At 33.5% G+C, this 23,659-nt stretch overlaps 1 protein-coding gene and 1 pseudogene across 1 annotated transcript in view; one reads left to right on the plus strand and one right to left on the minus strand.

Annotated features, from left to right (window-relative positions):
• LOC143062798 (uncharacterized) overlaps positions 1–23,659 on the plus strand; it is a 528,850-nt gene that overhangs the window by 299,731 nt on the left and 205,460 nt on the right. The gene's annotated exons all lie outside the window — the stretch shown is intronic.
• LOC143061979 (uncharacterized) lies at positions 14,274–15,858 on the minus strand (annotated as a pseudogene).

The raw sequence follows: 23,659 nt of genomic DNA on the forward strand, positions 1-23,659 counted from the left end.
TCTAAATTGTCCAGAGTATAAAGTTGTGAATCAATTCAATAGAAACACCAAATTATCAAAGCTTTTAAAAATACCAACATTAAGATATGTCATAAAAGGTGTCATATATAGGACAGCACATAAATAATCGGTAGAGTTTATAATTAGAAGTTTTTAAAGACTTGAATGCCTGCCTTTTGTTAAAAGCAGGATTTAAATACTTAATAGTTTATAAAGGATGAAAACTGTATGCTACCTTTGAGAATAGTACCTGGATCTCTATGGATGGCAAAACTAGTGAACTTTTGTTCTGTCCCACTTTTTGTGCCATATCTAGGATCTTTTGCAGTCTCTTGATAATTTGGAAGTATTATATGTATAGCAACTGTTATCAACCAAAGTAACTAGTACATATCAACTGTCATATGCCTGACTCGATACAATAATTTTCTGCAGAAAATGGTGAATTTAACCTCGTTTTATTTAACTGTTTTACCTCCCAAATGTATGAGGGTTGTTTACAGTTCCTTTATATTGACACAGTTCCGATATATAGTGTGTGAGCAACCGAAACCGACATAATAGGTTAATGTGGCAATAATTAGGATCAAGCAGCTAAAACTTGGTAAATATATATCACAGACATTTTACCTTGAAATCATTGCAAAGGTTTTATTCCATCAACTTTAAATTTAAATGTTCACAGTGAAGGGCATAAGATACGAAATAAACAAAATATACAAATATGGGGTATTTTTTTTTTTTTGAAATAGTGAGATATTTATTCTATTTTGAGGCAAATTGCTTTCAATTTTGTTAAGATAAGCTAGAAAACATCTATGATGAATTAATTCAACCTCATACATTGAATCTGTATTCATGTGACCTTCAATTGAACTCCTTAGCTAGATATGGATTATATAGAGGGTATCGTCAGCACTTTGGTGTTGTCATGACATGAATATCAATTATGTGGTCATTTTTATAAATTTTTTGCTAACAAAATTTTGAATTTTTCGAAACATTATAAAGATTTTCTTATCCCAGGCATAGATTACCTTAGACGTATTTATGTAGACGAAAAGCGAGTCTTGCGTTCTAAATTATAATCCTGGTACCTCTGATAGCTACTATGCATGAATTAGGCTTGTTAATTTATTAAAAAGCAAAAAATGTCAGCATTGAAAGTAAAACAAGGGTAAAAAATTTAATTTTGAAATAGTGAGATATTTATTCTATTTTTGAATTTATGTTTAAGCAAGCAGAGACATATGTCTCTGCTGTTGTGTCATAGTTCTCTTATATTTGATGTGTTTCTCTCAGTTTTAGTTTGTAACCCGGATTTGTATTTTTCTCAATCGATTTATGAATTTCAAACAGCGGTACACTACTGTTGCCTCTATTTAGCAGAGGCGGATTTAGAGGGGGGGCCCAGGGGGCCCGGGCCCCCCCTTTTTGGGAAAAAATTTGGTTGCTTATATAGGGAATCATTGAAGCGTGACTGGAGCGGGCCCCCTCTTAGGTCAGTCAGTGGGCCCCCACTTATGAAAATTTCTGGATCCGCCACTGTTTAGTATTCTATAAATCAAATATGGGAATTTTAGTCAAATCGGTGAACAAGAATTTGACAGCTAATGCCCTTTTAAAGTGTGTTTACAAGTTGCTTTGAGTGACCGGTCAATTATATTTGGAACACAAAAAAAAAACAGTTGTTAGGTAAAAATGTCTTCCTGATAAGTCCCTTGGCATTTACTTCTATTCAGAGTAAACTTGTCCTCGCATGTTGAGTGGTGGGTTTCGTGTTGCTTAGTCTTTGATTTTTGATGATGTGTCTTCTTTTTTTGCCATTGCATTTTCAGTTTGTATTTGACTTATAAGCTGAAATATCCCGTTGCTATCTATGGATGTTTACTGGACGTCATATGACGGGTTTTACAAGTTGAGCAGGTACTGGTGACGTTTGCACCTTTTTACTTATGGTTTTTGTCGAGCCTGCAACTTTTGTTGCAGAAAGCTCGACATAGGGATAGTGATCTGGCGGCGGCTACGGCGGCGGCGTTAGCTAACTTCTTAAAAGGTTTATATTTTAGAAGGTGAAAGACCTGGATGCTTCATACTTTGTATATAGATGCCTCATGTTACGAAGTTTCCGTCAGTCACATGTCCAATGTCCTTGAGTCGACCTCATTTTCATGGTTCAGTGACCACTTGAAAAAAAAGTTCAGAATTTTTGTAATATTGAATTCTCTCTTATTATAAGTAATAGGATAACTATATTTGGTATGTGCGTACCTTGCAAGGTCCTCATGCCCGTCAGACAGTTTTCACTTGACCTCGACCTCATTTCATGGATCAGTGAACAAGGTTAAGTTTTGGTGGTCAAGTCCATATCTCAGATACTATAAGCAATAGGGCTAGTATATTTGGTGTATGGAAGGACTGGAAGGTGTACATGTCCAACTGGCAGGTGTCATCTGACCTTGACCTCATTTTCATGGTTCAGTGGTTATAGTTAAGTTTTTGTGTTTTGGTCTGTTTTTCTCATACTTTATGCAATAGGTCTACTATATTTGTTGTATGGAATGATTGTAAGGTGTACATGTCTAGCGGGCAGATGTCATCTGACCTTGACCTCATTTTCATGGTTCAGTGGTCAAAGTTAAGTTTTTAAGTTTTGGTCTTTTTATGTAATTTTATATGCCAAAGGTCAGCTATATTTGGTGTATGGAAATATATTATGATCTATATGTCAGTCCCGCAGATTTATTTGACCATGACCTCAATTGCAGGGTTCATTGCACAGTGTTAAGTTTTTGTGTTTTGGTCTATTTTTCTTAAACTATAATAAGTAATAGGTCAACTATATTTGTTGTATGGAAGCTTTGTTAGCTGTACATGTCTGCCTGGCATGGTTCATCTGACCTTGACCTCATTTTCATGGTTCATTGGTCTTTGTTTAGCTACTTGGTTAATGTTAAGTTTATGTGACAGTTGTAATAAAGCTTTATACTTAGGACTATCAACATAATATCAATGATTAGTAAAGAAGGCGAGACATATTAGTGTGTGCACTCTTGTTATTAAGTTTTAACTATTGTTTAAATTATTTACATCATCAAATTTTCATATCTGAATACACATCATGAAACTGAGAAATATCTTTGGAGCCGATGCAAGTATGTATCTCTCAGTGTTGTCAATTGTCGGGCTTATTAGTCATTTTTAACAGGTAAGAGCACTGATACAAAATCAGTATATTGACAAGAGCCATGATCAACAATAGCAGAGACGAGTTGAGAGCCGCAATTAGAATGTCACATCCTCTTTAATGCAAATCCCATTGACCAAATTACCTAACTAGTATTACATAGGAACTCATATGCTTATTAACACAACTCAATACAGATAATTTAGCATGGAAACATTTTAGCAACGTATGAAAAACTATATAGACAATAGACAATAGACAATAGACAATATTTTATTCGCACAAACACATTTACATTAAATGGTTATGGCATACAAAATTAAAACAATAAACTGACAATAGTTAAATTGATTATAACTATATTAGAATTGAATATTATAATTTTTGTTTGTTAACATCAAGTTTCCATAGGGAACAAAATTTAGTTAACTCATTTAGTGCATTTTGTAGCCCTTCTTGGGTTTCAGACAATAAAATAATGTCATCTGCATATAATAATGATGTTAGTTTAACATCTATAATAATTGGTTGAGTGTTTGCATGATCAAGGTCATTTACAAGGCCATTTATATAAATATTAAACAAAGTGGGGCTAAGTACATCCCCTTGTTTTACTCCGCAATTTGATATAAATTCATGGCTAATACCATTTTGAAATTTAATTCTGCATTTGTTGTCATTATACATTGATTGGATGACGTTAAAAAGTTTGCCTGGAAGTCTGTTTTGGAGTAGAATGTAGAATAAACCCTCCCTCCAGACAGTATCAAAGGCTTTTCGCAGATCTATAAATGCTGCAAACATTTTCTTTTTTTTTAGTTTTATATTTGTCTACAATAGACTTTAATGAGAATATATGATCTGCTGTTCTAGCTTTTTCTTTGAAGCCAATCTGATTTTCACTTATCAAATTATTGGTGTTAATAAACTTCGTAAGTCTAGTGTGTATAATTTTATTGAATAATTTTCCCAAATTAGAAGTCAATGAGATACCTCTATAATTAGAGGGGTCAGATTTGTTCCCCTTTTTATGAATTAAAGTAATCAGACTTTTGTTCCATAATTTTGGGAAGCTGCCTTTCATAAATACTAGGTTAAAAAGTTTTAATAGGGGTTCTAATAATACTGGCATACCGCATTTAATCATTTCGTTAGAAATTAAGTCTTCAGCTGATGATTTACCATTTTTAAGTGTTTTAACTGCATTTAAAATTTCAGCTGGCTGAATGTGTTTATTAAATTCGTTGTCAGAGTTGCATGTATTTAGTGTCTTTTTTAAGGCTGTTAATTTTTCAATAATTATGTCATGGAATTTATTGTTTTGGATATTAGAAGTACTGTTCATTTTTTTCAAGTAGTTTATAAATAATTCTTGATCAAAATTGTTTTCCTCTTTTATTTCTGAAAGAGAACTTAATTTGTTAAGTAAATTCCAAAATGTCTTTATGAGGCAAATATATACCAAGGATCAATCCTAAATCTGATTCAGAGCAAGAGCCCAAACTTTAAAGAACAGATACCGGGAAGACAAAAACATTGACGATTTCGATTCAGACATCACATTAGAATGAAGAGATGATGTCAACTTCAAACTATAATGCGGGAAGAATTAGGATCCGGTACAAGATCAATTCATAGACGAAAACAGTTAAAATCTAGTATGTTTGAACTTGCATATGCCCCCAAACAACCTTTAAATATGTTGATTTGGGGAGACAAATATCTTAGTTTCAAGTCTTTCTGTCAATCTTTTTTTTCACTAAGATAATTAATAAACTTTGTAGGAACAATGTTTATTTCTGTTAAATCTCCTGTTTCAAAAGATTTCTAGTGTATGCCTAAAACATGAAACTGTGAATTATATTTGATTTTTACTTTAAAAAAAATTAACAAGGTTACTGTTATTCGAATTAAAACCACATTTAGGTTTTTATTTTATCTACCTAAAGAGTAAAATCACAAAAATACTGAACTCCGAAGAATTCAAAACGGAAAGTCCACAATCAAAGGGCAAAATCAAAATAAATGATGAAACACATCAAACGAATGGACAACAATTTACTGTCATATTCCTGACTTGGTACAGGCATTTTCAAATGTAGAAAATGGGAGATTGATCCTGATATTATAGCGCTTAACCTCTCACTTGTATGACGGTCGCATCAAATTCCCAACTATTGCAGCTGTAAATCTAATTGTCTGCATTAATGTTTTCTTAATTTGTCTATTACCATATCATATTATTGAAACTACTTTTTCAATCTTTCAATCAGCGATTTATATCACTTGTGTGTATAGATGAGCACAATTTTAGACACACGCCCCTTTCCCTGTTTATTCCCCTCTTGTTTGCGAAAAACGAAGCATTTCGTCTCATCAATCATAAAAAGCTAATTTTATCCATACAGGATAAAACTGCTTACTTACACACTAATCCATTTAACTAAAGTTGATATATATTATCTCCGGGGTTTTGTTTTTGTAATAAATACAATTTTAATTTTATATATACAAGGTCACTTGACATTTTAAAAGACACAAGTTGTTCATATATAGTGGAGGAAAAACGGAATACACGTTTGGTTCATATTATCCTTCTTTTAACAAGTTAGTATTCAAATAAAACCGATGCATTGCTTAAACATAACACCATGATAAACTGCTATAAATGCATATATACATAGTTATTAAGTATTTAACCACGGATGTGTATTTGGATTTAAAAGTTTTATAAAATTTTGGCATTTGTATTTTTACATATGGTATCATATACATACGGACGTATGCCATCTCAAGAAACATTTTAAGCTATATGTACAACTGGCACGAGCCCTGCATACTAAGAAGCTTTATTTTGACCCTTATACACATAACTTCTTCCCACTGGTAGTTTAGGAGCAATCAAACAATCTATATAACGTAAATTGGGTTATTTTGGTTTTAGTTTTATTTTTATTTATTTGATACAATGCATGTGCCAAAATTAAACACACGAAAATAAAGCAAAATCTAAAAATTGAAACGAAAAAAATAGCGTACCGGTACAATAATATCGTAATGTTTATTGTTAATTGGAGAAAATATTTGATGTTATTATATCTTCTGTATATTTCCTGCAATTCTATATACATAGCCAAATCTGCAAATAAATACCAAGTTATCAAACAATCTTTATACCAGTATTGTGAGTTGTGTGGGAATTATAAATGATGTTGTCTTTACCCCCCCCCCCCCCGGCTCCTCCTCTTTTGCATGTTAAGCTTGTTCGTAAAAAAACAGAACGAAATGATTTCATATCCAACATATTTCGCGGGCAGACGTTTTGATACGTTCATGTAGACATATTATTTTTTCATTTTTTCAACATCTGTTTCATTTACGCAACAAATATATTTCCCGTTGTGAAATTTTTGATTGTCTTTTATTGAAACTTCACTCTAAAATAAAGACCATAATGAACATATGTATGCATAACAAAAATAGTGTATATGTTGAAATATGCGATTGCATACAAGTGAGAGGTTAAGCTAGCTATAAAATCAGGTTTAATCCACCATGTTCAACATAAGAAAATGGCTGGTACCAAGTCAGGAATATGACAGTTGTTACCCATTTGTTTGATGTGTTTGAGATTTTTATTTTGTATTTTGATTAGGGACTTATCCGTTTTGAATTTTCAACGGAGTTTGGTATTAGTTTATTTAACCTTTTAACTGGTTAGCGTTTTTGTATTCGATATTCGGTCATCCCGACAGTTAACCGATTAACCGTTGACAATACTAGTTAATTCCTAAACGGGACGTTTTAATCATAAACCTCTCATGTGTTCGGGTGATTAAACATTCTTGGCTTTCAATAATTTTGGTATGAGCGTTCGTGGTGAGTTGAACCCAGAAAACTCTCTGGACGCAACGCATTTATAAAATGATAACGTTACTTTTTTTCTAGCACTGCATTGAACCACTGTTGTCGAACTGTTTGTCCCTGAAGTAATCACCAGCTCATCAGTCGGTGCTTATGTACAGACAAGATTTATAACATACGCTTTTAATGACATTTTTCGTTGATAAATTGAGAAATTAAAAAAAAAAGAATAAGGTAAAGTTTACTCTAAATTGATGAGTTTATTATTATGCCTCTTTTGACCATATGACTCTTCACTGTTAAGGTAGCGTTACAAGCCTGGCTTTCTATATATTCACGCCGAGTTTGTTCCTAGCTTCATATCAGACATACTTCATACAGGCGCTTATTAGGAAGAATGAATAGAAGCTAGCATTATCCTTAAACTTCACGTTCTGTATTATAAATGGTGCCCCACAATGAAAACGGCAAAGTTGTGACTATGTTTAATGCATCTATCTCATCGAACTTTGATTTTTATCTTGTGTTTTGTGGACTGTTGTTGATATTTTGGTCGTTTTCGTTATTTTTTTTTCCTTTGCAGTAAATATGATAAAACACCTAATTTTGTAAAGTAGATCTATCTCATCGAACTTTGATTTTTATCTTGTGTTTTGTGGACTGTTGTTGATATTTTGGTCGTTTTCGTTATTTTTTTTTCCTTTGCAGTAAATATGATAAAACACCTAATTTTGTAAAGTAGCATGAAAAGTCTTACTCATGAACTACATTCTACTCTCAAAATTTGCACATTTCATTTGAGATCTAGACGAATTGTCATCTGCTTCTTCAAAATTCAAAATGGAGCAAGACCAGTCACTTTAACATAGGATTACTTTTCAAAATTGTAACTAGTGCAATATCGGCGGATGGCACCATCGAGTCCGTGTCCAAACAGCAATTTCTGTCCTCAAGATCAGTATTTTTTATGGAATAAATATTACAATTTAAAAAACAAATGTCCATATAATATTTATTTCCTACCTAATATTCATATGCTTTTCAAGCTGATGCAATTTTGCCAGATATCCTTGTTTTAGCTGTTTATGATATTTAAGAAACTTTGGTCCACAACCATTATAAAGTATAATATTCAAGTGAAAATTTATAAATAATCTTTGGATGGGTTTTCTTGTGAAAAGATGCATAAAATATGTATGCAAAGTTAAATCAAACAAACAGATATAGAAAAATCAAAATATTTTATTAACATTGATGCATGTTTTTGTAATTACAACCTTGTTCATTAAACGGGTACATTTTATAATATAATTACCATCAAAATCAAAAGTTCATAAATTAATCGTGATGCTCAATTTTCTGTGAAGGGACCGTTATCTTTGTATTTTGATCTTTTCAAGTGATTCTCCATTCTTTATTTTTAAGTTAATCTATGTTCATGTTCGGTAAACCCCGACCTAGACCTTCACCGTGCTTTTTATTTCAAGGCTACCATGATGTCTACGTCTAGTTACTATTGAAATTTTCTTTTTTCCACAATATGATACTACATAGACCGTGGACCTTTTTTGGCAACAATATAATATAGGTGAATATATAAACCGACATTATATCTAACTTAAATGATGCTTAAAAGGCAAAGTTATTAAGTCAACACTTAATCATGTAAAAATAGAATGAAAAATATATGTTTTTCTTTTTCGTCATTTTTTAATTTAAGAATTGAATGCTCTTTTTTGTAAATTTATTGGGGTGTAAAAGCGTTGACCGAAGTACATTTTGTATGAAGCGCGGAAGCGCTTCATACTAAAAATGTGCGCACGGTCAACGCTTTTACAACCCTATAAAGTTACAAAAAAAAGCATTCAATACTTATAATTACATTTTTACCTATAGGATCATGAAAACACGACTTTTATCAAGTTTTTATTTCATTTACCTGTGCACTTTATTGTGGGACCTCGTGTCATCATGAATGAAAAGTTGCATTGTGTAATGCAATTGATTAAGGAATATCACGAGATTGCTAGTTAGCCAATCAGAATAACGTATTATAATGAAACATACATCTAATGTAATTATCATAAATAGACCAAGAAAATATAAATTAATTTTGCTGGTGGGAAACTCACATGCCTATTAACAAATCCAAGGAAACAGTCTATTTTATTTTGGTCATAAAGTAAACTTTTCAGTTTAAATCCCCAATATCATTTTAAACAACGAAAGCCGAGAAGAATAATTCAATTCAAATTCAAAATTCAAAATTCAAAATTCAAAACTCAAAAATCCTACATTAATCTATCATGATTCCCCGCGCTTACGAAAGCCAAAAAAAAAAAGATCGCACTTTACACTTTAATATACTACTGAAAGCTATTTTAGAAAGTTTGTTAAGAACACGAACCCATTGAAAGAAGGCAAAAGGGTCCATTACACCTTCATAGGGATACATCCAACTTTACCATTTGAAACCCTTGGTAACACAGCGTCCTTGCAAGTAGCAACCCTCTATCAAGAAATTAGGAAAGGAAACCCGAGCCCTATACTACTACAGCTGGAAAGTGGCTTCACTGAAATGGAACGTTCACAATGGAAAAATTGAAATCATCGCTTTTTCGTAAAGTTTAAATATGCATGAAATATTTACCACTGGAGGTTAAGCAAACAACAACAAATCTCTTATAATAACCTAGTTTTCCAACGGAAGAATCTAGTTATTAAAATATGTATATACAAAAGACAGATTTTGTGTATCGTTTATCAAATTCTGATAATTTTATGTTGTTATATCAACAAAATTCGTGTTAAGTTTTTGACGATTTTTCTTTATGTTATTTGGGAGTTACGGTCTATGATTGACGAACAATGATACTTTTGGCATTTACTTATGCAATTCCATTTATTACGAAAGCGTATTAGGTCATCCTTTTTTATTTATTTTTTTCAAATTGTCGACTTTAATTTTGGAATTATCAACTTTAATCTTGGAATTATCAACTTTAATCTGGGTGGAGGGGTTAACTTCGATTTTTTTTTTTGGTAGGGTTGTGCTATGTTTGTCTAAAACAATGTACCCATTTTTATATAATATTAACTTAAATATATATATATTAAAATTGTTACCCGACATGACATTTCCAGGCTTATGGAGGTAGAACGTCATTGTTAGAAAAATTATAAACATGATAAATATCGAGATTCAATGAAATACGTATGGCTTCTTTTTTGCGGACGCCGAACTATACATTATATATAAGTTTTGAAGAAGTTTTACTTTATCGTTTGAAGTGAAACATATTTGAATCTACATTTTAAATTGATACACAAAACAAGAATGTGTCCATAGTACACGGATGCCCCACTCGCACTATCATTTTCTATGTTCAGTAGACCATGAAATTGGGGTCAAAACTTTAATTTGGAATTAAAATTAGAAAGATCATATCATAGGGAACATGTGTACTAAGTTTCAAGTTGATGTAACTTTACCTTCATCAAAAACTACCTTGACCAAAAACTTTAACCTGAACTTTGCACTATCATTTTCTATGTTCAGTGAACCATGAAATTGGGGTCAAAACTATAATTTGGCATTAAAATTAGAAAGATCATATCATGGGGAACATGTGTATCAAGTTTCATGTTGATTGGACTTCAGCTTCATCAAAAACTACCTCGGCCAAAAACTTTAACCTGAAGCGAACGGACGCACAGACGGACGAACGAACGGAGGCACAGACCAGAAAACATAATGCCCCTCTACTATCGTAGGTGGGGCATAAAAAATCAAAATTCTCTGCTCTATAGATTTTATTTCATAAATGGAGTCTGAAATATATCCATCACAAATGCACCGTATCAAATTCATATATCAAAACACTTAGTTATAAACTGTTACGCGTCGCATACTATGTATAGAGACATGCGTAATAAATCTTAAATAAAAGAAGGAATTCTTAAAGCTTACTTTGACAAATTTTAAACTAACTTCATTTCAACAAGTTTAAATCACATGTTCTAAAATAGAGCTACAAAAAAATAACCAAAATGCTCTGCTCTATAGATTTTCTTTCATAAATGGAGTCTGAAATATATCCATAATAAATGCACCGTATCAAATGCATATATGAGAACACCAAGGCTTATAAACTGTTACGCGTCGCATACTTTGTTTAGAGACATGCATGATAAATCTATATTAAAAGACAAATTGAAAAAACTAGAGGCTCTCAAGAGCCTGTGTCGCTCACCTTGGTCTTTGTGCATATTATACAATGGACACAGATATATTCATGACAAAATTGTGTTTTGGTGATCATGATGTGTTTGTAGAGCTTACTTTACTGGACATTCTTCTTGCTACAATTATCTCTATCTATAATGAACTTGGCCCAGTAATTACAGTGGAAAATATTTTCTAAAAATTTATGAAAATTGTTAAATAATGACTATAAAGGGCAATAACTCCTTAAGGGGTAAACTAAATATTTGGTCATGTTGACTTATTTGTAGATCTTACTTTGCTGAACATTATTGCTGTTTACAGTTTATCTCTATCTATTATAATATTCAAGATAATAACCAAAAACTGCAAAATTTCCTTAAAATTACTAATTCTGGGGCAGCAACCCAACAACAGGTTGTCTGTTTTGTCTGAAAATTTGAGGGCAGATAGATCTTGACCTAATAAACAAATTATTCCATGTCAGATTTGCTCTAAATGCTTTGGTTTCAGAGATATAAGCCAAAATCTACATTTCGCCCCTATGTACTATTTTTAGCCATGGCGGCCATCTTGGTTGGTTGGCAGGGTCACGCCACACATTTTAAAAACTAGATACCCAAATGATGATTGTAGCCAAGTTTGGTTATATTTGGCCCATTAGTTTCAGAGAAGAAGATTTTTTATAAGAATACTAAAATTTTAGAAAAATGATTAAAAATTGACTATAAAGGGCAATAACTCCTTAATGGGCCAACTGACCATTTTTGTCATGTTGACTTATTTGTAGATCTTACTTTGTTGAACATTATTGCTGTTTACAGTTTATCTCTATCTATAATAATATTCAAGATAATAAGCAAAAACTGCAAAATTTTCTTAAAATTACTAATTCAGGGGCAGCAACTCAACAACGGGTTGTCCGATTTGTCTGAAAATTTCAGGGCAAATAGATCTTGACCTGATAAACACTTTTACCCCCATGTCAGATTTGCTCTAAATGCTTTGGTTTTTGAGTTATAAGCCAAAAACTGCATTTTACCCCTATGTTCTATTTTTAGCCATGGCGGCCATCTTGGTTAGTTGGCCAGGTCAGGCCACACATTTTTTAAACTAGATACACCAAAGATGATTGTGGCCAAGTTTGGATTAATTTGGCCCAGTAGTTTCAGAGGAGAAGATTTTTGTAAAAGATTACTAAGATTTACGAAAAATGGTTAAAAACTGACTATAAAGGTCAATAACTCCTAAAGGGGTCAACTAACCATTTTGGTTATGTTGACTTATTTGTAAATTTTACTTTGTTGAACATTATTGCTGTTTACAGTTTATCTCTATCTATAATAATATTCAAGATAATAACCAAAAACAGCAAAAATTCCCTAAAATTACTAATTCAGGGGCAGCAACCCAACAACGGGTTGTCGGATTCATCTGAAAATTTGAGGGCAGATAGATCTTGACCTGATAAACACTTTTACCCCATGTCAGATTTGCTCTAAATGCTTTGGATTTTGAGTTATAAGCCAAAAACTGCATTTTACCCCTATGTTCTATTTTTAGCCATGGCGGCCATCTTGGTTGGTTGGCCGGATCACGTCACACATTTTTAAAACTAGATACCCCAATAATGATTGTGGCCAAGTTTGGTTTAATTTGGCCCAGTAGTTTCAGAGGAGAAGATTTTTGTAAAAGTTAACGACGACGGACGACGGACGACGGACGCCAAATGGGAAAAGCTCACTTGGCCCTTTGGGCCAGGTGAGCTAAAAGGGAATTCTTAAAGCTTAATTTGACAAATTTTAAACTAACTTCGTTTCAACAAGTTTAAATTACATGTTCTAAAATAGAGCTAAGAATTGTTCGTATTGTAGTAAATTTAATTCTTTGAAATTTTATTCAAATACGCTATTGAACATTACTAAGAGCCAATACATACAATAATTTTGTATTTTATAGAATAGTGCCTTCAATAAATAAAAGTCGTCCTGAAACGAGGCTGGGTATTTGGGGTCTGCAAGACCAAGCGGGAGCGCGCCAAATTTAAACCTTCGTGCTAAAAACAAATTTACAAATAAATTGAACTTTACCTTACTTGGTATAAAAACAAAAACATAAGACAATATGGCAATATTTAATAGCTTGGTACCCCCAAGCTAAAAACCCCCCAATTGCATACATGCCCCAATCTTATGACAAGCATTGAAGTAATATAAAGTCCCAAACCCAAGAGGGGGAATTAACGTGGTAAAAGGGTACTGAAGGTAGAGATGGCTTTCAGCCGTTTATCCATATCACAATCTATGTACCGAGAAAAACAATCACTTTACCAATAACCTAACAATTTTATGTCATCGTCTGAAAGGCCCACTTTGCTACCCCATGTCGCCGCGCCTCGGCGAAAAGAATGGCCTCCATAACTAAGGTGGTCCAAACTTCATTAGTTGTAATGTAAAACGAAAGGCATTCAGGAAAACTGTGTATGTCAAACATGAAGTATCTGATAACCGAAAAAGGGGATCCAATGGTTCTCCTACCAAGGCAAGCAGGGGCGGATCCAGAAATTTATTAGGGGGTGGTCACCTTTTGAAATCTTAAATCAAAATTCAATTTTTTTATTGGTATCATGAAAATAGTTACAACTATATAAGACAAAAGTTACACATTATTTATAAAATTGATTCCAATTTCATTTTTCTTGGATGCCTGCGTGCAAACATGTCAACTATAACATCCAGTTCTAACTCTAAATTGTAATGCACGTGCATCAGTGCAAGTCCATTTAGTCGGTCCTGGCCCATTGTTGCACGTAAAAATGTTTTCAGTAACCCGAGCTCACTATTCGAACGCTCACATTCACAACTTGTTACACTCATTGTGCAAACAATTTTGAGAATTGCATATATATTGGGATAATCAAGTTTGTTGCATTTTTTAATGGTTTCAGCAGCTGACTTTGGCAATGTATCTGTGGTATGTTTCCAGAAATGCAACCACCTATCTACTTCCGAGCACCTTAGACATGGCTGTAACATGGCACAGTGGGTGACTATACAAATGAGGTAGCACTACTTCTATTGGCTTGGAACGAAACTGAAGGGTTTTGATGACTTTAAGACGTAAGAGCATACCCAAACTACAAGGCAAGACCTCTATTCTGCGCAAGTTGACCTCTGGGTTAAAAGTTCCTTTAACTAGAAAATTATTGGGTCGTAAGAAACCAAAAAACCCTGTCAGACAAGCCGCCCAAAAAACAATGTTATTATGGTTTGACATATCAAGTACTTTTTTCATAATCAATAAAAGTTCGGGTGTAACTGGCGCTTTACAAGATTGGTTTGTACCTAATTCTCGTTTAACACCAGTTAACAAGTGTTTTATATTCCACGAATTTGAAATAAGATCTTGCAAGTTGTGAATTTTATGCAAAATAGATATAATGTTAATATAAGAACGTATGGAACTATAAGCAAAGTGTTTTTATCCACCAAATAAGCCACGTAAAATTCAACTGTTTTTTCATCACAAGTCACCGCTTTAAACTCATACTCTTCACAAAACTGAACGTACGTCTTCAAATGCGTACGATAAGTTCCTGATGTTGATTCAGCCCACCCCTTGCCTTTCAAGCGTCCTACAGTTATATCCAAGTCTAATGGCCGGCTTGCACCATCTACAAATATAAAATTCATAAGACACGTGTCTCAACAGTTCGTCTGCACTAAAAGAAATATAACTATAACCTGTTAAGATATCATACAGTCTTGAAAGTTGGCCTGCCTCATGCAGCCTTGACACAGCATCCGCTATAATGTTGCAACGTCTACTTAGAAATTTTCCTTTTATGTCAAAGTTATACATCGCGGACAGCCAAAACAAGTCCCTTAATAAACTCATTAACACATTGTTTTTTGTCGATCCCTTGTTTAGAATACATTTTGTAGTCATATTGTCAGTTAGCACAATTACAGTTTTATTTTGCCACAAGTGGCCCCAACGAAGCACTGATAAAACAACAGCCAATGTTTCTTTTATGTTTATATGTTCCTTTCGGAAAGCCGGAAAGTCAATAGCCCAATTCACATAAAAGTAATCTCCGTTATAATAGCCACCGCCTCCTAACGAAGAAGCGTCAGTTTGTGAGGAAGTGATAGGCTTAAAATCCATGAATTTAACAGTTCCATTAAATACAGTCATAAAGTTTATCCACCAAGAAATGTCAGCTTTAAATTCAGAATTCAATAAAACTTTGTCATTGCGGTTTTGTGCGCTGGAAATAAGAGTTAATCAAACGTCTGAGAAAAGTTCTTCCTCCCTTTACCATTTGACAGGCCCAATTTAGTTTACCACAAAGAGATTGAATCTGTTTAATACCTGCACGTTTGCGCTTTTGAAAAGACAATAATAAATTATAAAAGTCAGACTGTTTCTCTGGTGGCATAGTAAGAGTCAATTCACGAGTGTCTATAATTATACCTAAAAATGTAATGCGTTGTGCTGGTCCTTCAACCTTAGACCAGTGTATGTTATATCCTAATTCTCGTAAAGTACGAATCAATAAATGTAACCCTCTATTACAATTAAACATTGTATCTTCAATAACTAGAAAATCGTCTAAATATGCAATACATGTAATATTATATCTACATTTCATTATTATACACACTACTTCCCTTAATTTTTGGAATATTTTTGGACTCCGGGAGTGCCCAAAAGGAAGTTTAGAATCAAACATATATGTAGGACTATCATCACCTAAGAACGTCCACTTTAAACCTGTTAAATTGTGATCTGAAACATGGCAACACACGGATCTATAAGCACTTTTTAAATCGACTTTTGCAAGAAAACTATTAGGTTTGATGAGCTTTAAAGCGTGACGCATATCCATATAAGCACAATTAGTATCGCTAGTATACGAATTTAAGGAAATTCCAATCGGTTGACTCGCGTCGTGTATCAAACGAATATCTCCATTTGGCTTCGGCACGGCCCCTAATGAGCTCACAATTGTCGGAGTAGATTTTGTTACGATATAATTTCCTAATTCTATCTCTTTCTTAATTTGATTTTCAACTTTTGACCTGTATCTGAAAGCGGACGAATAGTTTTCTCTATTAACCGGATAATGTGGACCAAATTTTACACACAAATGAAATCCATTTTTAACTCCATCTAAAATATATTCACGGTCTTCTATGTCTATAGGCAAAAGACGACCCCAAGCCTCGAAATGCAAACAATTAATCGTAGAGGTCGCCTTTCTATTCACAACTATTTCCGATTTTGAGGCAGTTCCCAGTTTTTTGGCTTATTTGTAGGCTGAGAATGACCGTTAAGCGCCGAATGCGCATTAGAGAGGCAAATCGCACAGCTATGCATCATTCTGCAATCCGATCGAAAACAAGAATTGGAATTAAAATTTCGACAAATTTCTCTCCCATCTGGTAAAAACGGACCTTTGCGGCGCTCGTCTATCCCTGGTCTAGAATTCCTTTCCCTACCTTTAGATGCTCCAACCGACGCTTCAGAAAATTCTCGAATTGTAGGGTTGTCACGTTTAGACACCAACTGGAAATCGCGTAACTCCTGGCGATAAATTCCCCATTCGAATAATTCATCGGCCTGTTTTTGGCGATACTCTTTATCATATAATAACACGGAATACCAAACATTCCTGACCACTAAACGATAAATGTCAGCCGTATAGTTAAGATAACCCTGAATGTTGCTTAAGTAAAATGTAATTCCTGCATAATTCTGATGTTGGCGTACCCCCATTCTTCGATCGTTACCTTATCTAGGGTTTTCTTTTTACCGACACGGAACTCGACCTCGCCTCCGAGAGTAAAAGTTTGGAATTGTTCAACCGGTTCTGGCCATATGAAAGATAAGATTTGAAGTGCACTTTGTTCCTTGTTAGGTTGCGAAAAGTTTATAGGCTCACCTGTCGCAGAAGGCTGTTGTAAGGATGATGGTTGCAGTCCCTCGGGGAGTGTCAAAGCAGACCTGTGTATTGTCTGCAAACTTTCTTTCTCCTTCTCGATTTGCTGGCGTAAATGAGCCTTCTTACTCTCAACTTGGAGTTCTTTCAATTGTTTTTCGAGTTCACTTATTTCCATTTCAGAATTAACATGTGCAGTGTCCAATTTCGGATTCGCCGTTCCACCGTTCTCCTGGTCAAGATCCTCGAATGATTCTTGGAAGTCATCATCCGATTCTTTCGAATCCAATTTCTTCTGTGTACCGCCTCTCAAACTCTCGATGATGTCTCTTAACTTTCAGCATCGTATCCCTCGGCCATCACGTTTTGAGAAAAACAAAGAAGCTAGCAAAAAAGAAAGCGTGCAGCCATGAGCAAGTTATTGAGAAAGCATGGTCCAATCTGAAACGAGGCTGGGTATTTGGGGTCTGCAAGACCAAGCGGGAGCGCGCCAAATTTAAACCTTCGTGCTAAAAACAAATTAACAATAAATTGAACATTAGTGCCTTCAATAAATAAAAGTCGTCATAGAACAGTCTCATTTTCATACCGGTATTTGAAATGACTCGTTTCATTGCTATTACAAAAAGTATGTCATAATAACAGTGTACGTATAGGAGCCAGGAGCAAAAAGGGGACAAAACTATGTCCCCTCCCATTTTAAGACAAAAATTGAAACTAAAAAATGAAAATGAAAGAGAACAAGTTTTCGGTGCAATTGTATTTAATGTAATTGGAGCATTGTTTGCCACTTTAATCTGTCCGGCTTTTAGTAAGTTTATGTTAATATATATATATATAAAGAACGAACTATGTGTATGAGATTCAAGAAATACTTTGCAAATAATACTTGTGGTAAAATGATTATATTAGTATAAGAACGTCAAGAAAAACAATTTTGACGTTACGCACAAATTGTTAAAATAGGATTTCACCATGGTCTTTTCTGACGCTCAGGAAAGTTATACAGACAGAGTTACAAGTCTGATGGTTATCAATTTATAAACTACCCTAGTAAGGGATCATTCTGCAGTAATTTCGTCAATTTCTGAGACAGGGCCATTTTTTACCCTTCGTGGCCCTACTCCTTTAAGATTATTACACTACATAAGAAAAAAAAATTTTTTCTTGTCACTTTCAGAAGTTTGCCTCCCCCCTTTTGCCCACACAAACTTTTTTCAAACTTATCTATTCTTATAAATGGCATATTTCTATACGAAGGTATACACAGACAGACGTGCCGCCGGAATAATCTCAGCTACAGCGGAGGGGCATTAATTTTAACGCTTGTCCGTCTGCACGTCCTTACGTATTCATGGGAAAATTTACAACTTGGAAGTTTCCGCAATTTAACTTTATTTTGCCTCAAACAAATACTATGAAACTTATACACAATGCTAATTACCACCAAACTGAGATCAAGTTAAAATTTGGCTGGCATCACTTTCACCGTTCAAGCCCATTTATAAATGGAAAAAATATTAAATTTGTCGTCTACGCGCTCTACTTTTATTTGCCTCAACCAAATGTTATGAAAGTTACATACAATGCTTATTACCACTTCAACAATGAGCAAACCCCATACCACATAGCAAATCATATAAAACCCCGATGTCATTATATGAAAAAGAGGACTGCTTTAAATGCCATCAGCACCACTGAACCAAAATGTACATATGATACATATGCGGATAATAAGCATGTTCCAGAGAGGTATACAGCCGATAAAAACATAAATTAAAGCTGGTACTCCAGGAATATATTCGTATAGGAGTATTTTCACCTAATTTGACACAAAGCTTTTTATTTTTATCTTTATTATACTCAAAGTTTTTGTAGCCTGTTGTACTCGTCGTTTAATTGCTATTTTAGGAGGGAAATGATAACTTTATTTGGAAATGTTATTTTTTAGTGCAAATCTTTTTTATTGTTAATACCAGACAGTTTTCTTGTGAATTTTTAACTTATAGTGTCTTTGCTAAAACAGAACCAACATTGAAAGATCAAGTTTACAGTGTTTACTTAGAAGGTAATATTTTGACACTAGATTTCCCAATGACAGCAATGAAAAAATCCGAAAACCCTTGTTTAAATTGATATCCAGGAACATTGCAAAACATTTTCACCAGTTTCAACACAGGCACTCGTCTCAGATTTGTTTCCCCCTGTATACCTTTATATTAAGGTATATATAGGAAATTTTTTTCTGAGGCAAGTGCCTGTGAGTTTCAAAGGTGGTTTCGGGTTAAAGAAATAACAGAAATAAATTAATAAATAATCATTTAAAAAAAAAAAACAGTTGAAATTTTATATTACAATCAAATATAGTATGTCAAAACTATGTAAGCATCCTCTACAATGAAAGAAAATTTGTCTTTTCGGTCACATTGCGAAATGCTTATTATAATAATTTCTTACAGCATAAAACTCTCAATCTGTTCCCTGTGTGGATAAAAAAAACAACAACGCTACGATCTCCATTCTTCGCCTGCCTATTCTCTAATTTTACACCTGACAATAATTCTCATTCACTACACCGAAAAGTGGACGACATATTGTTTGTGTTGTATAAATGAGGATGGTGCACATTCTGTATGTGCCTGTCCCAAGTCAGGAGCCTGTAATTCGGTGGTTGTCGTTTTTTGCTGTATATCAAATTTGTTTTTTCGTCTGAATTGTTTTGATGTTAGGCACGATGTTCGTACATGTTTAGCGTAACACAACGTCGCGAATATTTCGTAACGTTCAAACCAAAACTTCCACTGAAACGCTGTTTTTAAGCAAGTGCGACATTCTTGTAAGACTCCGCAAAATCGACGATGCTTTTTAACTACTTATTGAAAATTGATGTATTTTAGATTTTTGAAAAATTAAGAACAATAACATTTAAAAAAATCATAAAATTCTAACATATAAGAGCACTGATAAGCAAACAATTGACGTAAATTTGAGTTGAGTTCGTTTTTACGTCAAAAAATGGCGGTGCGACAACCTTGTAAGCCTTTGAAAAATCGTCCATAAATTACCATATATCATTTTCCAGGATATTTGTCTTTAAATTCATCAAATTAAGCAAATTAACATTGATGTAGTAAATACAAATACTAACCTTTTTCCATTTTAGACAAAAGTTTTTTGATTCTCAAATCTGTAATCCCATTTTTTTCCCCGTGGGACAGATTTGCCCTTGTAGTATGAAACGCTTTTTTTTTCTATGATGTCCATTATAACGTCATAAAAAAATGCATAAAAGACTGAATGAACCTTTCTGTTAAATAATGGAAAAAACACGTTTTTCAAAATATTAGATAGTTTAGACGAAAATCATAGTTTAGCGGTTACAATAAATGAAATGTGTTCCGCGGGACAGCCTAAAAATAGCCGTTTTTTTAAAACATAGTTTCAACAATTATTTTGTTCGTTTTTATTTTAAAAAAACATTTTTTTTTTTTAATACGTACAATAGCAATGAATATGATATCACAAAATTATATATTTTGGACTTGCATCTTGCCAACTACGCCGATTTTCCAATGAGGTACGAACATCGTGCGTCTTTACATTTGTCATTTCGGGGCCTTTTATAGCTGACTATGCGATATTGGTTTAAATTAACTCATTGATGAAGGCCGTACGTTGACCTATAGTTGTTAATTTCTGAGTCATTTTAGTCTCTTGTTGAGAGTTGTCTCATTGGCAATCATACCACATCTTTTTATTTTTATATTATGAAAGATTCTCAAGTCATGAAAAGAAGAAGAAGAAAAATCGAATAAGGATTGAAGTGACACTCGATATCTCTCTCTCCCGGGGTAAAAGTGATAACAAGAAATGTTTCACTTGTCTGACATAATGTCGGCACATATCCTTTGAAAAGTGTTATAATGTTTGTCTGTGCACTATTATATTATTGATATACGGTATATTTGATCAGATCAGTTGATCAGTTTAAGATAATATTTATTGTGTTTGGATTGCAACTGCAATAAAACAGGATTATCTTTCTTGATTTGCGAGTTTTGAATTCTGAATTATGAATGATCCTTCTCGGCTTTCGTATCCTCCAGATGCCTTCTTCAATAACTTAAACATGTGCATACTCTTCCGGAGTATCTGAAACCATCCTTGGTTTTGGTGGGGTTTGTGTTACTCAGTCTTTAGTTTTCTATTTTGTGTTTCATGTGCTGTTGTTTATCTTGACGTGGTCGTTTTTCATTTTTGACATTACCTTGTCAATTCGTTTTCGACGTATGAGTTACCACTTTGATATCTTTCGTCTCTCTTTGAAAGCAGTACTTTGAAACACATGCCACTTGAAATTTTTCATAGATATATTTCAATCATATTCGATGCCACCACACCTGTTAGATTACGAGCCAAACCAATCTTCTCGGTTAGTGTTCCCAAAAATTAATTTACCTGCCTTCTTTGTTGTTTGTCTTGCAAAAACATTTAGGTAAGCGGAAACCATAGCTATATGTCATCTATTTTGTTTATTGCAACAATAGCATTAAAACAACCTTTTTACTTTGGAGACAAATATCTTAGTTTCACTGAGATAATTGATGAACTTTGTAAGATGAATATTTGGTTAAATCTTCTGTTTCAAAAGATGTACATTGTATGCTTAAAACTGTGAATTATGTTTGAGATCAATTTGAAATTTAACAAAACTTATTCAAATTGAATTAAATTTAGGTCCCTCCATCCACGAAAAAAATGCTAATCTACCTAAAGAATTGCTGTACATCTAATTGTATAAAAAACGTGAATATAATTCGCCAAAAGGAGTAAAGATGATCATAAAATCTCAACACCTTAATAAATAATAAAATAGGAATGTCAAAAAGACGATATGGACAATTTCGCGAGTTGTTAAGCAAAAGGAATGCCGTATAGATAAATTGAATTTTGTAACTAAAATATAAATAGTTTATATTGAAAACAAAGTATGGCGGTTAAACTAACTAATCAGAGGCCAATTGCAATCAAGCATGGCGTTAAAATTCCTAAGGATATGATAAATCATTATCAGAAGTTTATCACTCTTGTAATGAACTTCTTGTATTATATATATAAAGTCTATGTTTTTTTACAATAAATAGATATAAAAAATCTGACAGGGGTAAACTATTCGAAATTAGCCATGATAATCCTTAAATTAATATAAAAAGAAGATGTGGTATGATTTCCAATTTTCCAAACAACTGTCCACAAGAGACAAAAATGACACAGACATTAACAACTATAGGTCACAGTACCGTACGGCCTTCAACAATGAGCAAAGCCCATGCCGCATAGTCAGCTATAAAAGGCACCGATAAGACAATGTAAAACAATTCAAACGAGAAAACTAACGGCCTCATTTATATAAAAAAAAATGAACGAAAAAGAAATATGTAACACATAAACAAACGACAACCACTGAATTACAGGCTCCTGATTTGGGACAGGCACATACATGAATAATGTGGCGGGGTTAAACATGTTAGCGGGATCCCAACCCTCCCCCTAACCTGGGACAGTGATAAATATATTTTACCCCTGTCAGATATTTTATATCTATTTATTGTTAAAAATATAGACTTTTCGTATAATACAGGAAGTTGATTACAGTCAGTATAGGACATGTCACTCAATCCGGACATATTAGAACACTGTGCGGGACAAATTTGCCATTCCAGAATTGGCAAATCTGACTGTGTTGTTTTACATGATAACAAATTTAAGATAGTTTTTAGCCAAGTGACAGCTGATTATAATAAATTTCCCCATATTTCCAAACATGTCACAGTTGTCACTATAGCTGATTAAAAGTACAATTCCCATGGGAATATCAGAAGTTCCAATGGGAAAATTTAAAGTCCCATCAGAAAAAGTACTTTTCCCATAAAAGTCTCTTATTTGATTCTCTAACGTTACAATAATTGTGCTGACATTAAATCCTTATCAATATAGTCATTCTATATTTTTTTAAATCCCAAAATTCGGAAATCAAAATAAAACAAAGGATGTGATCATATGGCAATATATGAGGGTCTGGATGGGGGGGGGGGGGGGTCTGTTATTCTGTAAACATTTAATTTTCACCCCTTTTTTCTCAAACTTTAAAAAATTAACCCTTTTTTCTCTAATCTTCAAAAAATTAACCCTTTTTTTCTCTAATCTTCATTTTTTTTGCCCGTTATTCTCTAATCTTCAATTTTTAGGGGTATTATTCTTTAATCATTTAACCCCATCCAAACCCTCATATATTCTCTCCGCGCTATCACATTTTCTTCTTCATCCAACCGTGAAATCTCGATCAAAACCCTTCTTTTGTATATATATAAGTTCAGATTTTAATAACGAATAAGTAACTAGTTTCAAATTGATTTTACCACAGACCGACAAACCAAAT

Source organism: Mytilus galloprovincialis, chromosome 2 (genome assembly GCF_965363235.1).
Source record: "Mytilus galloprovincialis chromosome 2, xbMytGall1.hap1.1, whole genome shotgun sequence".
NCBI lineage: Eukaryota > Metazoa > Mollusca > Bivalvia > Mytilida > Mytilidae > Mytilus > Mytilus galloprovincialis.